This window comes from Equus caballus, chromosome 17, assembly GCF_041296265.1.
Source record: "Equus caballus isolate H_3958 breed thoroughbred chromosome 17, TB-T2T, whole genome shotgun sequence".
In the NCBI taxonomy this organism is placed as follows: Eukaryota; Metazoa; Chordata; class Mammalia; order Perissodactyla; family Equidae; genus Equus; species Equus caballus.
This window is the reverse complement of record NC_091700.1, coordinates 13,958,878-13,976,040: the sequence shown is the minus strand read 5'-3', so window position 1 is coordinate 13,976,040 and position 17,163 is coordinate 13,958,878. Positions and strand designations below refer to the sequence as shown.

The 17,163-nt window shown below is 38.8% G+C and overlaps 1 pseudogene; it reads right to left on the bottom strand.

The window, feature by feature from the left end:
- Nucleotides 1–2,504: 2,504 nt before the first annotated feature.
- Nucleotides 2,505–3,425, bottom strand: LOC138918433 (olfactory receptor 2W3-like; annotated as a pseudogene).
- Nucleotides 3,426–17,163: the final 13,738 nt, after the last annotated feature.

The following is a 17,163-nucleotide window of genomic DNA, read 5'->3' as shown; positions in this document are numbered from 1 at the left end:
ACTCCCTCTTCCTTCACCTATAAAACCGTTTCATTTTGTACATCTCATCATAGCTTCTTTCAATCTGCTAGATCGGTTGTTGCATGATTCATGAATTACTGAATAAAGCCAATGCAGTCTTTAAAGTTTATTCTCTTGAGTTTTGTTCTTTAGCAGACTAAACACAATAAAAGTCCCTCAGCACTGCGCACACTAACTGCTTGTATTTACCAAAGTTATGGAACCCTCCTTTGTCCTCTCCAGGACTTTTTCCCAGAGGAAGGAATGCTGGCAAACTGTGACCTCAGAGCCCATGGGGCTGCTCTGCTGATTCGCGCAGGATGACTAGTAAGCTCTTTCCAAGAAGAACATAAGCATGGAGAAGTCCTGGGAGCCCCACCCTAATTCTTTATTATATCTCACTCTTAGTTGTTTTGGTACCAAGGTGGTATTTTGGAGTTTTATAAATCTTGGAAGTAAACCCTGACTGTCAGGCAGATAACTCTCATTCTCTTATTCAGCATCAGCCCATCAGCATCACTGTTTCTTAAAAACAGCAGTTTTGAGTATTTAGATGAGGGCCCCTTGAAGCATAGGAATCCCCCTTCCAGTAGACCCTGTTTTGCTTACACTTAAATGATCCCATGGGGGGATGGTCCCCTTGAAGGTGAGGTGAGGTGAGAGAACGAGGAGGTTAGAAAAGGAAGGGTTGCAATACAGTCCGCCTTGGAAAAGAGGCTCTGCAGCAGAGGGGACAGAGAATCCATGTGATGGCAGAGGAATAAGGACACCCCCACCCAGGCCTGGCTCTTCTCATTATTCCCTCCCCATTTCATTTAGTCTATGAATCCAATCTCCACTTATTCCAGAATGTATCCGACTTCTGCATGCCTGCAGTGAGAGCCGTGGGTGATCTATTTCCTACATCCTTAAAGTAGGGTCTGAGGGCCAGCAGAGTCAGTGAGGGCATCACCTGGGAAGTGTGCAGAAATGCAGAATCTCTGGCCCTCCCAGGACCTACTGAATAAAAATCTGCATTTTAACAATTATCCCAGATAATTAACTTTTACATTAAGTGAGAGAAGTTCATGAGGAGCTACCTCAAATTATGGCACTTTGGCATATTGACTATTTTGAGCTAAAGAGATCTGTAAACTAGCATGTATGGGAAGGACTGTCTGACCTTCCTTTACAGCAGGTGGAAAGACTTTCATGTGAAAGCTGCCCCCACACTTGCAGGGAAGGACCATCATTATTGTCAAGATGGAGGGATATGGAGTGGAACCTGAACAGACAGACCCTGCTATGATTCTCCAGTTTATCACATTTAGCTCATACCTCCTTTGTCCTGTCACATTTCTCCACCACTGTCCACTCTTCATCAAATCCATCATAAAAATTATTTCTTTGCTTGTTTAATTTAAGGCCCCTGTGTCACATAAAATTTGAATTAAATAAATTTGTATGCTTTGCTCTGTTAATCTATATCAGTTAAAACTTCAAATCCATACAGGAACCTTACGAGGCTCCAGGGAACCATTTTCTCCCATACAGCCTGGACTGGATTATTTAAGGAACACAAACCAGTCATGCTCTTTATCTCTAAAGAGTCTTTGACACTATTTTTTAAACACTTTTCGATTTTTGCTCTTTAGAAATTCATGTAGTAATAGAAAGAGCAGGAAATGACAGTCACAGAACTTGGAGTAAATCTTTGGTTCAGTTCTATTTGAGTGAGTGATTTAACCTCCACACCTCAAGTACCACATGGGTAATATAGGGACAATGAAAATCATGCTGACCTCCCACAAACACAGAAAGTCTTAGATGAATTACGAGCACTCGACTCATAGCAGGAACTTAATAAACACTAGGTTCTTCTCATTAATAGAAAACACACCTGAGAAATAATGCTCTAAAATTTAAATTACATATGCATCATTGTTTAGGTCAACTTCTTGGTTTATCAGAATCTTCATCAGAATTTATGGAAAAAGTCAAATTTTGGGAACAAAGGTAGAACAAAATCCATAACTTAATTAAAAGCTTTTGATGGGAATTTAGGAAATAGAAAATAGCCAACTGTGCTGAATTCCCCTGTTTGATGGCTGTCAGCCAAGATCAGTGGTTGATTGTGATCATTCTGACTAAAGAACTCAGAAAGTTGTTAATGAATTGAAAACAAACTACTACAGAAACAAAAGTCTGATGGAGAAAAGTAGTTTCCTCCTTGGCGCTCTGGTATACACTATGGGAACTTATCTTTATAACCACACACTTATCTTGCTTTGTCCTTTGGGCCTGCTTTACAGATCATATAAAGGAGTTTTGGATGATGTGTGTCATGCAGTTCACTCATCAGAACACTTAATGTTGTAACTGAAACACTTTTATGCTAGTCTGGGTAAAGGTGTAAATTTGAAGCCCAGGTCAAGCCCAGATCTGATCCAACAGTTCCAGATGCCATCACTGGTCCCTGATGGAAGTGACAACCAGTTGGTGAGGCCCGTCTCTCCCCTTTGCCCTTACTTCTTTCCTACCTCTCTGTCACCCAGCAGCAGCCTCCTCAGTGCCCCCTTCACCTCTTTGTTTCTGAGGGTGTAGATCAGGGTGTTCAGGAGAAGAGGTTGAGGAGCTTTCCCTGGTCTTGGGAAGAGCTGTTCTCAGGTTGTGTGGTCATGTAGATGATGTTTCCATAGAAAAGTGAGACCACCATGAGATGGGAGCCACAGGTGCTGAAGGCCTTTTGCCTCCCTGACACTGAATTTGTAACACTGCCCTCATGATGTAGCCATAGGAGACTAGGATAAATACCAGAGGTGACAGCACAATGCCTACTGCTAGGAAAAAGGCAGTGCCCTCAACAGCAGCTGTATTGACACAGGCCATCCTGATCAGGGTGGGCGTCTCACACAGGAAGTGGTCCACATGGTGGTTCTCATAGCGTGGTAACAGCAGTGTGACTGGGGACATGGTCAAGGAGTTGGCCATCCCACAGCCCCAGGCCACCAAGACCACGGCCATGCAGAGGCATGGATTCCTGATCACCATGTAGTGAAGTGGTTTGCAGACTGCAACAAAGCCATCATATGCCCTGACAGCCAGGAGCAGACACTCCACACCACCCAGACCCAGGAATAGGAAGAGCTGGATAGCACAGTCTGTGTGGCTGATTGTCTTGTCACCTCCACTCAGGTTATAGAGCTTCTGGGGGATGGAGCTGGTGGTAAAACTGAGGTCCAGGAAGGAGAGGTCAGTGAGGAAGAAGTACATGGGAGTGTGGGGGTGGAAGTCCAGCTGGGACACCAGGATGATGGTGCTATTGCCCACAAGGGTCAGGAGATATGCAATCAAGATGACCACAGAGAGGATCCTCTCCAGATTGGGTTATCAGAAAACCCCAAAAGGATGAAATTTCTCCGGGTACTGTCATTGGTTCCATCCATCTCTAGTGCAACTGAAGAGAAACATTGATACTAATAATGCTGATAGTATATATAAGGGAGCACTTACTATGAGCCAGGTGTTCTATGCTGTTTACATTTACTTATTCATTTATCCCCAATCACAGTGATAAGAAGTGGCCACTCTTCTTATTGTTGTCTTACGGAAAAGGAAACTGAGGCAGATATGTGTTAAGCAAATTATATTCTAGAAAGGAGCAGAACTGATTCTGAAGCCAGGAAATGAGGGTTAGAGTCTTCACTCTTCACTGCTGGTACTGCCTCTAATCCCAATGACAGGAAAGATAAGTCCTGCCATGGCCCACCCACTGATTCTTCTCCAGACACAAGTTCCTACGCTCCTGCCAAAGCCTCGAGGCCCAAAGAGAGCCGCAGAATGACCAAGTAACAGTATTTAGGAAATATTCATTACATGGAGAATGCCCCCTCATTCACTGGATCTTGATTCTTGAGGTAAAGCACTGAGTGAATAAACATTGCATGAGGCAGTAGAACACGACTGAAACAGCATCCACAGAAACATAATCTCGCTCCCTTTTGCTCACTTGGGTCCGGTATTGAAGAAATACAGTATTTTTTTTTCTTTTTTAGTACTATATTCTGCTTGAGGAAAAAATATCACAAGTCTTTGAGGCAGATAATAAAACTTTAATGCTGCAATTCACACATATGCGCAGAAACGTCTTAGAAATTGCAATTCCAAGAACACCTGACATTCAAAGTAAAGCATATCTGAGGACATAAACCACGAGTCTTAGAGAGGATACAGAGGAACGGATGCAGAACGTCTTGGACTATAGCCCCAATGTCCCTTGTTACAATCCCTTAGCTAATGGGTGCACTTAGGAGATCTTAGAAAGCTCATTTACCTTTTTATAGTTTTCTCATCTAAAATGGTAAGAATCAAATGACCTTATTTGTTTTACAGATATGTTTTGAGATTTTTTTAATATGAAAGACAGTTGATAAGTATGAAAGTTTATATGTATGTTACTTAAAACTGTTTGTTATACAAACAGGAAATGGGAAAATAAGCCCATGAGAGTAGTCAGGGAAATTCTGAAAAAGAAAAAAAAATGCAATTCTAATGAGGAGAAACTATCCTTAATATATATCCAAACATACTTTGTAAAATATAACAATTAAAACGCGATCATTGACCAGGCCTTTGAGTTGTGAGGAGTGTGGACCCCTAATTAACTCTATTCACCCCAACTAGTAACAATTCAAATATGTAAACATTAAAAAAATACAACTACAGTAAGAAAGAATAATAGTTGCTCTCTTTATTTGTTTTTCCTGGTTATCTTGGATTTAGTTAGATCTTGCTAAGCAAGTTGCAATTCCCAAAAGCTTTGAAGGAAAATGTAGATAAATTTGCATATTTTTAAAAATGTCTATACTATAGGAAATACAACTAACAAAGACTAAGGAATAATGATTATACTAGAGAAATTCAACCAGATTAATAATTTTTTCAAGAAATTAGCAAGAAAACGTAACAAAAAATAAGCAGTGATTTGAAGAAGCAGCTCACAGACAAAAGATTTACAAAAACATGACTTAAAAACATTACAGTATTCCCACTGATGATTAAGGATATAAATTTAGAATATAAATATAAAAATATTTGCTTTCCAGACAAGTAAGTATTTAAAAACCTGATATATACAGAGCCTGAAAAAGTGTGGGGAAATGAGCCAATTGACTCTTGATAGGAACTGAAGTTGGAATATTTTATCTTTGCAGAGATCTTAAAAAAATCATTAATTTAAAAAGCACATATATTTTGACATTGCATATGTTATTTTAACAAAAGAAACATTTGTCTTCCATAAAATTTAAAATTACATGTTTTTATGACCCACTAACTCTGCGTCTAGGAATCTTTCCTTCATTTATTAACCTGCAACATGTAATTATACCTCCTCAAGAATATTCATTATAGCCTTGATTGAAATGCATAACACTCAGAAACAATGTATATGTTTAAAATTATTGAAATTGCCGGAGTCCAGCTCCAGCTGAGTGCAGGTTCCTGAGGGATGGACAGCGTCGACGCAGTGAGGGAAATGAAGAAGACGTGAGACTTGGGTTGGTGTTAGCAAGTCCAACTTTACTGTCCACAAGTGTCGTTTTTATATTTTTCAGGATTAGTACAGAAATAGCTCTACAAATACTCTCAGAGAGATAAGGAAATATAAAGCAAGTCTGTCTTTACTGGTTTATACAGTGTTTTTATATCTTTTTTAGCGGGGGATAAATATAGCAGTACAGATGTTCTTGCAGAGTAAACCACAAAGCATTAATTGATTAAGTATATACTTACAGGGAACAGAGTTAACTTTTAGGGAGGCAGAGGTTAATTATCTTTTCCTGCACAAAGGCAACTTCAGCAATTAAGAAAAGACTTCTATAATATTTTGCCAAACACATGCAGGGGAATAATATATTTTTCAATAACTAACACATGGAAGAAAATTCTACTTAACTACAGAGGAAGAAGTATATCTATGCTTATCAGGGAAACTGAAGGAAGAGCAAAACATCAACCAGAAGGAGGCAGCTGCTTTGATCCAAATACTCTCTTCAGTACGAACCCCTCATTAGGGAGGAAAATTCTCCCACTATCTATGTGCATCGGGGGGAACTTGCCCCTTGCGATATTCTGAAGGCTTATGCAGGTGGTCACATATTTTCCTCAGTACCAACCCCGCGGGGGGAGCATACTCTTTTCTCTAAAGCGACCATCTGGAAAATTACAGCATGAGTAGGAAAATGGGGTATAAGACAAAGGGAAGAAAAACAAATTTTTAAAGTTCAGCATAGCTTGGGGAAAGGCACGCTCTTCATATTCTCGTGGAGGGGCGCCCTGCACTCCTCGGCTCTTCTTGATCGGCTGGACCCTGTCAAACAGCCGATCAAATGCTGCCTCGACCCCCGGCAGAAATGACTTAATAAATAACTTTAAGTAGAAAAGAAAAACACTTGTAATTGAAATAAGTATATGTAAGTGACTTCACCTGATTTTTTTCCAAAAATCCTATTAATTTCAAACAAGTGGAAGGCAAAATATAATGTATAGTGAGATTATATGTAGTGTGATCCCATTTTTTGGGTCACAAATTCTCTCTATGTGTGTATATTTATATTGAAATTGAAACAATGTCTGGAAGTGTACATTGAATTGTTAAAAAAAACTCACTTCCGGAGATTGAGATGGGGTTTAAGGGAGATTTTCATTTTTGTATAATCCTTTAGTTATTAAATAACAGTTAATAATTGAACCATTATGAAATTTTAAAATTGCATATGCATGCATGTATATATACTATAATGTACTATTGAGAAAATTTTAACCTGTTTATATGTCCTTTTAACTGTCATTCCTCTTTTACAGAGATAATGGTCCCATCCTTCTTAAAAATATATTTTTTTATTTAACAAACTGGAAAATGAATAAAAGTAGAAAAAAGTGGGGGAAGTTATGAAGGAAAACAGACTGAAGCAAATTTTCAATCACCATAATAAAGTCAGTGTTTCACAACAAACTGTGGCATCATTTCTTGGTCCTAAAATTGTGAACCCTGTGAAATAAGAGAAAAGTGAAAATGAGGAGCTGAAAATAAGCCAAACTCAGTGAAAAGCATGAGTTTGGCTTTCATGATAACCTGTGCTCCCACTTCCTTGTGAACTGGTTTTCTCAACTTTGATGTAGAGGGAAGAAAGTCTTCTTTACAGGAAGAATTGCAACAACTGAAAGAGAATATTCTTGTTAATACCTCCTGTCTTTCCAGCTCTTAACCAGGATACTGCCCTTTCCTCCTCTTGGAACAAGACAGGAGCATTTGCCTTGCCACCAGCCCTGCTGCTGACACACGCCTCTTTCCATGGAAGAAACAGATCTCTGACATGGAACACAGAGGGCCTTCACTTTCTGAATGGTTCTAAGGAGGAACACATATTTCCTCTCTTTAAACTGTGGAAGGAATATAATTTTTTTTTTCCCCTCTGTGTAGAGGTCCTTCTGAGCATACTGGTCCATTATTAACAGCTTCTCACTCTCTTCACTTTTCCACTTGCAGTTTACACTTGATAAGTACCTTCTACAGCCATGTGAGTATCTTCATATTTAACTTAACTGTTCACCTGTTCTTGCACATAGCAAATTTTACAGCACGTCATGTGAATTAGTCACCACTTTCCTGGTGAGAGGAGAGATAGGGCAATATCCATTCTTTTATCTTTTATACGTGGACTCAGAGTAGCACCTCAAAGAATGAGTAATTTATTGCTAACGTGGCAGTCAAAGCCTTTCCTATCTTAGGGAAACATGTACTTTTCATCGTTCAAAGCTAGAAAACCTGAAAGATATTATCAGGTACTAAACTGGAGAGACCTGAGCTGTCCCCACACAAATGTGTGGTGACCGACGGAAAGCTCAGGAAATGAAACCAATGACCGACGACTCATAGTTTTTCAGGCATGATTTTGCATGGAATTGGAGAGCGCAGAGCATCTCACCAGCACAAAGGAAACTATTGCTTTGTAAAACGTTTGTTCAAAGTGTGTATTTGGGAGTCTATGTGCTGACAGTGTTCCACAGGTTAAAATATACGTTTCCCTCTGGATCCTGATCAAACAATACGAACACTGTTGCCCCCAAATGCACCTGCTGCCTCAGAAATGCCCACACTCAAACCACAAGTAAACAAAATGAACTTCTTTCATTTCCTGGAGGATGAGTGGCCATATGGCTAAAGATTTTAGTTTATTTCCAAAGCATTGTTAGTCTTGAAGATGAAAGAATTTAAAGCTCACAAGAAGTATGACAACAATTACAGAAGGTATGAAATGGGCTCAATGTTTTCAGACCAAGGAGCAGGCCTAGATCACCCCAGTCATGAGCTAATACCTTCCCATCTCCCCCCACGAGGCTGAGAATACCCTTTTCAATGCTATTTTTTTCCAAAATGAAACTCACATTTCTGATTGCATTTTCTTACATCTGTATGACAAATCGCAGTCTCTTTTGACAAACGCCAGTCTCAAAGTCAAAACGCTTCTAGTTTGTGTTTCTTCATATTATGTATCCTCAGCACTTTTATATTTCATCTTTTAAACATCATTTTGCATTGATAAATTTATTGTGTGTTAAAAGTAAATAGTACATGTCATGATGTGTGTGTTTGTGTGTAGATCTCTGTCTTGGTACGTCTGTCATCGTCCACAAACTTTCCAAGATCAAGGAGAAATTTCCTCCTTTCCTCTTTTTTTTCTTTTTCTTTGAGGAACTCCATATGGCTTTTTATATTCAACAAGCCAACAGAAAAGTGCCGACTTCTGAGTTGAGCTTATAAATCTAGAAATCTACTCACCATCAGGTTACTTGTAAGCTACAAGGAATCATTAAAGATCAAAAGTCGGACGGTACAGCTTTAGCTGGAGGGACACGGTGAGAACGTGCAATGTCTTCTTTCCTCATGAGTGCACACAGGTACTCCCTCCAGGTACAATTCTAGATGTGGGAGGAAATGAAAGCCCCGCTCCTGGGCTTGGCCCATTCCTCTATAAGTGTTATGGACCATGATATTTGTGCAGCATTATTCATGGAAGTGACAACATGATGCAACTCTCCCAACGAAAGACTAGAGAGGGACCCTGATGGTGGTCTGGGTTCATCAACAGCTCCAAGCTCTGGGGAAACTTCTGAACCCATGGGCTCTAAGTGTATACACTGAAGCTGCTGTAAGCATGCGTCAAACTCTCCAATCTGCCATAGGGCACACACAGAAAATGAGGACCATGAGAATTCGTTCCTCGACATAAAAATAATTTACTACATCATGTTAAGTAAAATAGGGGACTCAATCTATTGTTGTTCTAAAGACATTAATACTGCTGATCATGTGCTCCTTTCCTCATTTCCAAGGATTCTCATGTGTCTAAGAAATAATTGACGCGTAATCAGTCCCCTTCTACTTTGAACAGGAGCATGCTTTCTTTTTTTCTTAAATCTACTGAAGACAAGACAAAAGTAATTTTACATTTTTTAATTAAAAATTGTGTGAATTAGAAAGAAACCCATTGTCTTAGATAGCAGAAGAAATCCACAGGTACATCAATTAAGAGAAAGTTTATTATTAACTTAAGGAGCTAAAAGTGTGAACTGTTTCGTTTGTTTATTTTCATTTCCTTTGTTTTTGAATTTTAAAAGAAGACGTCAGCATAATTGAATTTATGCTTTAATTTCAAAAACTAACGAGAGGGGAAAGGAGTGAAAAAGTAGAGCTTTTAGAAAGAGGTCAAGCTAAACAGTCTATCTACTCAATAGAGACTGATATATGCATAGTATATTAAATATGATCCTCATGGTAACCACAAACCAGAAACCTATAAGCCGGAAAAAAGGTAAGACAAAAGAAATCTAACATACTACTAAAGATAGCCATCGAACTACAAGGGAAGAGAGCAAGAGAAAAAGAAAGGAACTGAGAAGAACCACTAAAACACCCCAAAAAAGAAAAAGTGACAAATGGCAATAAATACATATTTATCAATAGCTGCTTTAAATGTCAATGGACTAAATGTTCCAATCAAATGCCATAGGGTGGCTAACTGGATGAAAAAACAAGATCCATGTATATGCTGCATACAAGAGACACACTTCAGACCTACAGACACTCACAAATGGAAAGTGAAAGAATGGAAAAAGATATTCCATGCAAATGGCAAAGAAAAGAAAGCAGGGGTAGCAATGCTTATATCAGACAAAATATACTTTAATTCAAAACTGTAATAAGAGACAAAGACAGGCACTACATAATGATAAAGGGAACAATCCAACAAGAAAATATAACACTTGTAAATATCTATGCACCCAACATAGGAGCACCTAAATATATAAAGCAATTATTAACAGACATAAGAGGAGAAATAGTAACACAATAATAGTAGGGGACTTTAACACTCCACTAACACCAATGGATAGATCATCCAAACAGAAGATCAATAAGGAAACACTCGCCTTCAAGGACACATTAGACGAGATGGAGTTAGTAGATACATACAGAACATTCCATCCAAAAACCACAGAATAAACATTCTCCAGGATTGATCACATATTAGGCCACAAAACAAGTCTCAATAAATTTAAGAAGATTGAAATAATACCATACATCTTTTCTGACCACAAAGGTATGAAACTGGAAATCAACTACAGAAAGAAAACCAGAAAAGCCACAAAAAATGTGGAGACTGAACAAAATGCTACTGAACAATGATTGGGTCAATGAAGAAATCAAAGAAGAAATAAAAAAATTCCTGGAGAAAAAATTAAAATGAAAACATCACATGCCAAAATCTGTGGGATACAGCAAAAGAGGTTCTACACGGGAAGTTTATAGCAATTCAGGCCTACCTCAACAAAGAAAAATCCCAAATAGACAATCTGAAAGTGCACCTAAACGTACTGGAAAAAGAATAACAACAAAGCCCAAAATCAGCAGAAGGAAGGAAATAATAGAAATCAGAGCAGAAATGAACGAAATAGAGACTGAAAAAAAAATAGAAAAAATTAATGAAACCAAGAGCTGGTTCTTCGTAAAGTTAAACAAAATTGACAAACCCTTAGCTAGAATCACCAAGAAAAAAAGAGAGAAGGCTCAAATAGGTAAAATCATAAATGAAAGAGGAGAGATTACAACGGACACCTCAGAAATACAAAAGATATTAAGAGAATACTATGAAAAGCTATACGCCAACAAATTGGATAATCTAGAAAAAATGGATAAATTCTTAGAAGCATACAACCTCCCAAAACTGGACCAAGAAGATGCAGAAAATTTGAATATACCGATCACCAGTAAGGAGATCAGAACAGCAATCAAAAGCCTCCCAAAAGATAAAAGTCCAGGACCAGATGGCTTCCCTGGTGCATTCTACCAAACATTCAAAGAAGACTTAATACCTATCCGTCTCAAATTCTTCCAAAAAATTGAAGAGGAGTGGAGGCTTCCTAACTCCTTCTACAAAGGAAACATTATCCTCATACCAAAACCAGAGAAGGACAGCACAAAAAAAGAAAATTACGGGCCAATATCACTGATGAACATCAATGCAAAAATCCTCAACAAAATACTAGCAAATCGAATACAACAATACATTACAAAGATCATACATCATGATCAAGTGGGTTTCATTCCGGGGATGCAGGGATGGTTCAACATCTGCAAATCTATCAACGTGATACACCACCTTAACAAAATGAAGAATAAAATTCACATGATCATCTCAGTAGATGCAGAGAAAGCATTTGACAAGATGCAGCATCTATTTATGATAAAAACTCTAAATACAATGTGTACAGAAAGAAAATACCTCAACATAATAAAGGCCATATATGACAAACCCACAGCAAATATCATTCTGAATGGAGAAAAACTGAAAGCTATCCCTCTAAGAGCAGGAACCAGACAAGGATGCCCACTGTCACCACTCTTATTTCCCATAGTATTGGAAGTCCTACCCAGAGCAATCAGGCAAGAAAAGGAAATAAACGGGATACACATTGGAAAAGAAGAGGTGAAAGTGTCACTGTTTGCAGATGACATGATTTTATATCTAGAAAACCCTAAAGAGTCCACTAAAAAACATTTAGAAATAATAAAGGAATACAGTCAAGCTGCGGGATACAAAATCAATGCACAAAAATCGGTTGTGTTTCTATACACTAACAACAAAGTAGCACAAAGAGAAATTAGGAATACAATCTCATTTACAATTGCAACAAAAAGAATAAAATACCTAGGAATAAACTTACCAAAGAGGTGAAAGATCTGTACATTGAAAACTATAAAACATTGTTGAAATAAATCAAAGAAAACACAAAGAAATGGAAAAATATTCCGCGCTCTTGGATTGGAAGAATTAACATTGTTAAAATGTCTATACTTCCTAAAGCAATCTATAGATTCAACACAATCCCTATCAAAGTTCCAACAACATTTTTTACGGAAATAGAACAAAGAATCCTAAAATTTATATGGATTAACAAGAGATCCCCAATAGCCAAAGGATTCCTGAGAAAAAAGAACAAAGCTGGAGGTATCACACTCCCTGATTTCAAACTATGCTACAAAGCCATAGTAACCAAAACAGCATGGTACTGGCACTAAAACAGACACACAGATCAATGGAACAAAAGTGAGAGCCTAGAAGTAAACACACACATTTATGGACAGCTAATATTCGACAAGGGAGCCAAGAGCATACGCTGGAGAAAGGAGAGTCTCTTCAATAAATGGTGTTGGGAAAACTGGACAGCCACATGCAAAAGAATGAAAGTAGACCATTCCCTTACACCATGCACAAAAATCAACTCAAAATGGATTAAAGACCTGAATGTAACACCCGAAACCATGAGACTTCTAGAAGAAAACATAGGCAGTCCGCTCTACGACATTGGCCTGAGCAGCATATTTTCAAGTCCCATGTCTGACTGGGCAAGGGAAACAGAAGAAAAAATGACCAAACGGGGCTACATCAAACTAAAAAGCTTCTGCACAGCAAAGGAAACCATCAAGTAAACGAAGGACAACCTAACAATTGTGAGAAGATATTTGGAAACCATATATCAGATAAGGGGTTAGTATCCAAAATATACAAAGATCTCATACAGCTCAACAACAACAAAAAAGCCGAACAATCCAATTAGAAAATGGGCAAAAGATCTGAACAGAGATTTCTCCAAAGAAGATATACAGATGGCCAACAGGCATATGAAAAGATGCTTAACATCATTAGCTATTAGGGAAATGCAAATCAAAACTACAATGAGGTATCACCTCACTTTGGTCAGAATGGCTATAATTAACAAGACAGGGAACAACAAATATTGGAGAGGGTATGGAGAGAAGGGAAAGCTTGTTCACTGCTGTTGCAGTGCAAACTGATGCAGCCACTATGAAAAGCAGTTTGGATTAACCTCAGAAAATTAAGGATAGATCTACCATATGATCCAGCTATTCCACTGCTGGGTATTTATCCAAAGAACTTGCAAACACAAAGGCATAAAGATACTCGCACCCCTATGTTCATTGCGGCATTATACAAAATAGCCAAGACGTGGAAGTAACCTAGGTGCCCATCAAGGGATGAATGGATAAAGAAGATGTGGTATTTATACACGATGGACTGCTATTCAGCCACAAGAAATGAGGAAATCCGACCATTTGTGACAACATGGATGGGCCTTGAGGGTATTATGATGAGTGAAATAAGTCAGAGGGAGAAAGTCAAATACCATATGATTTCACTCATAAATAGAAGATAAAAGCGACAAAAAACCCCACATAGCATTGGAGATTTGACTGGTGATTACCATTGGGGAAGGGGGGAGTAGGGAGGGCAAAAGGGGTGATTAGGTTCACATGTGAGGGGATGCACTATAATTAGTGTTTGTGTGGTGAACATGATGCAATGTATACAGAATTCGAAATATGATGTACATCCAAAAAAAAGAAAAATAAAAAAATCTAACTAGAGGGAAATTGAGCAAGCATCATGAAATGATGATCTTTTAGATCGTGTATATATGACCTCATTGTAATGCTTTTGTAGAGGCAAAATTGGCACCACAGAACTTAACCTTTTAACAATAATAATAAAATAAACTACTTAATAGAAATAGAGTCCCTGGAATCAGTCAGGCTTTATCAGAGAAAACTAAGACTATTTTGAGTCAATTTACTAAGAAATTTGTCAAAATTATTATTTCCTTTCTTTTGAGTAGATATAGTCACAGAATCAGAGATTAAAGAGAATATTCCATATAGGTGAATGTGTAGAACTTGTACATTTGTAGAATACATATTCTATTCATATGCACACCAACTCCATGCTTCCCTCCTCCCCCCATGATGAGAGAACAGAGCCACAGAGGGCCCCGGATCACCCAGAAGATGTCAATGGTGTTTGGAGAGCAGGTGCGTTTAATAAATCTCAGTGTTCCCAATTTCTCTGCCCTTTGGGACATTAACAGTTTAAATCACCATTTTGAATCTTCTTAGCTCCCTCTTCCTGCTAATGAAGCTATTTGACTTCCTGCTCTCTCCCAGCTCCAAACATCATCCTTCTTTTGGTTCCCTGCATTCAGGGCCTTCCAAACATGCTAGAATAATTAGCTTATTTGCTCATTAATTTACTTGACAAACCATTCACTTGATTGTGGGGAGGGGGAAATGATCAAATTAGTTGTCTAATAAATCATCCAGTATTCGGCTGAACTGTAGATATAGCTCTCGAGAGTGATAGCTTAGAAAATCTCGAATCTAATGTTTGGAGCTGACTTTTTAATCATCATTTATGATTTTAGCTACTATAATGTTTTGGGCCAGAAAAAAGTCCAATGTATAATAACAGGGGGATGCACAGCAGTAGGGAAGTGACGGGGAGGAGAGCAGACCCAAGACATCTCACAAGTAGAGGAAGTGGTTCTACTGTGTGGCTGATGAAGAGGAGCACATAAAGCACAAAAGAGTCAAATAATAAAAGCGTTTTAGTCCATATAATTTTATAGAACATTACCCACATTCCTGGTGATGGCAACATTTTGAGAGGTGATGTATAGATTGAGGATGAGGCAACTCATGATTCAAAGGTGTCATTGTGATGTCAGGGAATCAAAGCTACAGGAGGCTCGACGAGACTACACCTGGGCATGGTAAGTCACTGTGTCACTGGAATCCATCACCACTATAAGTTTAGCCCTGTATTCAAATTTACTCTATACATAAAATTGATTTTACTCATTTATCACTTGACGGTGGACTTTATTGGTCAGTGATTATCTAGTTATAAATAATAACAATGTTGCCACTATAATATATTACAATTTGCAAAACACTTTCAAGTCCATATTTTAATTCTATGCCCTAGAAAGTTAATCATTTATTCATTCAACAAATATGCACTCAGTGATAACCATGTACAGACCAAGGTCTGAGATCCTTGAGATATATTGAACATATTGTTATCAACAGACAAATATCCCTCCCTACAGAGTGCTTGCATTCTACCAAGAAAAGGCAAAAGCAAAGAAACACAATAAACTTAATAAATAAGGTAGCAATATAACACATTAGAAGTTGATAAACACTATATTGGAAAACCAGTTTTCATTAGCCTTGCTGAAGAGGACTGGGACAGTGTATTCTGAATAGAATCTGGAGCATGTAGGGCTTTCTAGTCCTTATTGAGAAGCTGGATTTGAGCAGGCTTAAAGGAGGAAAGGAGATGAATGGATGAGACATCTGGGGAGGGGAACTGTAGGTAGAGGGCACAGTTGGGAGACAGGTCCAATGGTGGGAAGCACCCAGCCAGGAGCCCATAGTAGAGGGATCAGGATGATAAGGGAAGTAAGCGGAAGAAAGCAGAATCAGAGAAGGACCTGGTGTTTATATCCTTAAGTTCTGAGGGTTCATTGCTAAGGTTTTGTCTTTAACTTTGGGTTGAATGAGAGGTCATTGCAGTGGTATTACCATCTTGGGTGCTAAAAGGATCAGTTCAGCTGCTGCACTGAGAATGGAAATGGGAGGTGCCAGAGTACAGCCAAGATTACTGTTAGGAAATTAATGCAGTAATCCAAGAGAAGATGATGGAAGTCCCCCCTGGGGTTGTAGAACTGGAGTGGATAGGGCTGGCTGAACTCTGGATGCCTTCTGAGGGCAGAGCCAATGTGATTTGCTAATGGACTGGATGTGGGCTGGTGACATCAAGAGAGAAATCAACCAGATTTTTGACCTGAGCAACTGAATAAATAGAGTTACTCTCCACTGAGATGGAGAAGTCTGTATGTGTGTGTGCGTGCGTGCATGTGTGTGTTTTGGTTAGGGAAAAGTTAGGGTTAAGTTTTGGTTTGTTGAGTTTAAAATGTGTATTTTGATGTCAAGTGGACAGTTGAATATGGAAGTGTGGGATTCAGGAGAAAGATAAGGAAGAAAGTAAAGGGGCAGTCAGAGAATAGGTGTGGATTTAGAAGATTTTGCTGTCAATGAACTAAAAGTCCAGATAGAACAGTAGAAACATTTTAGGAATTGAAAAGGGGAAAAGAAGGATCATAATAGGAGGTGCACAAAACTGTGAATCTTGGGATGCAAAGGATGAAGAAATACTTAAGCAACAGACATAAGTCATGATAAAATGCACATGAGATGACTGAATTCAAAGGAGACAGAGGAGAACAGGATGCTAGTTTTCTATGTAGACAGGAGTCATTCCTGGGACTCCCTGGTCGCCTCTTGAGGAGGATAAAAGGCCTGAGCCTGAGTGGTGGTCTCCTTTCACCCACTAGTCTTCCTTGTCCTGGTAAAAGGGTGGAGCCCCCAGGGGATGCATGATCTCGTACCAGTGACTCTGTCCTTCCTGATCCCCATGGGGAAGGGGCTCTGCTGCTCTGAGTGTATGTCCTCTCTCATGACTCCTGTCGCAGAGTGCTGGCCTTGCAGTGACACAAACACTCAAGTGTTACACTGAGTTTCCAGCCCCCACTTAGCCTCTGATGACAGGGAGTCGCGAGCTGGGATCCACAGCATGAACATCTTCCCTACTCAGATCATGCATGGAAGAGGCCTAGGGCATGAATGTTCTGTAAAATATCAAAAAGAGGGTTGGGAGGATATGTTACCATTTCTTATGTTGGTAAATGAGAGATGGAAAGAGG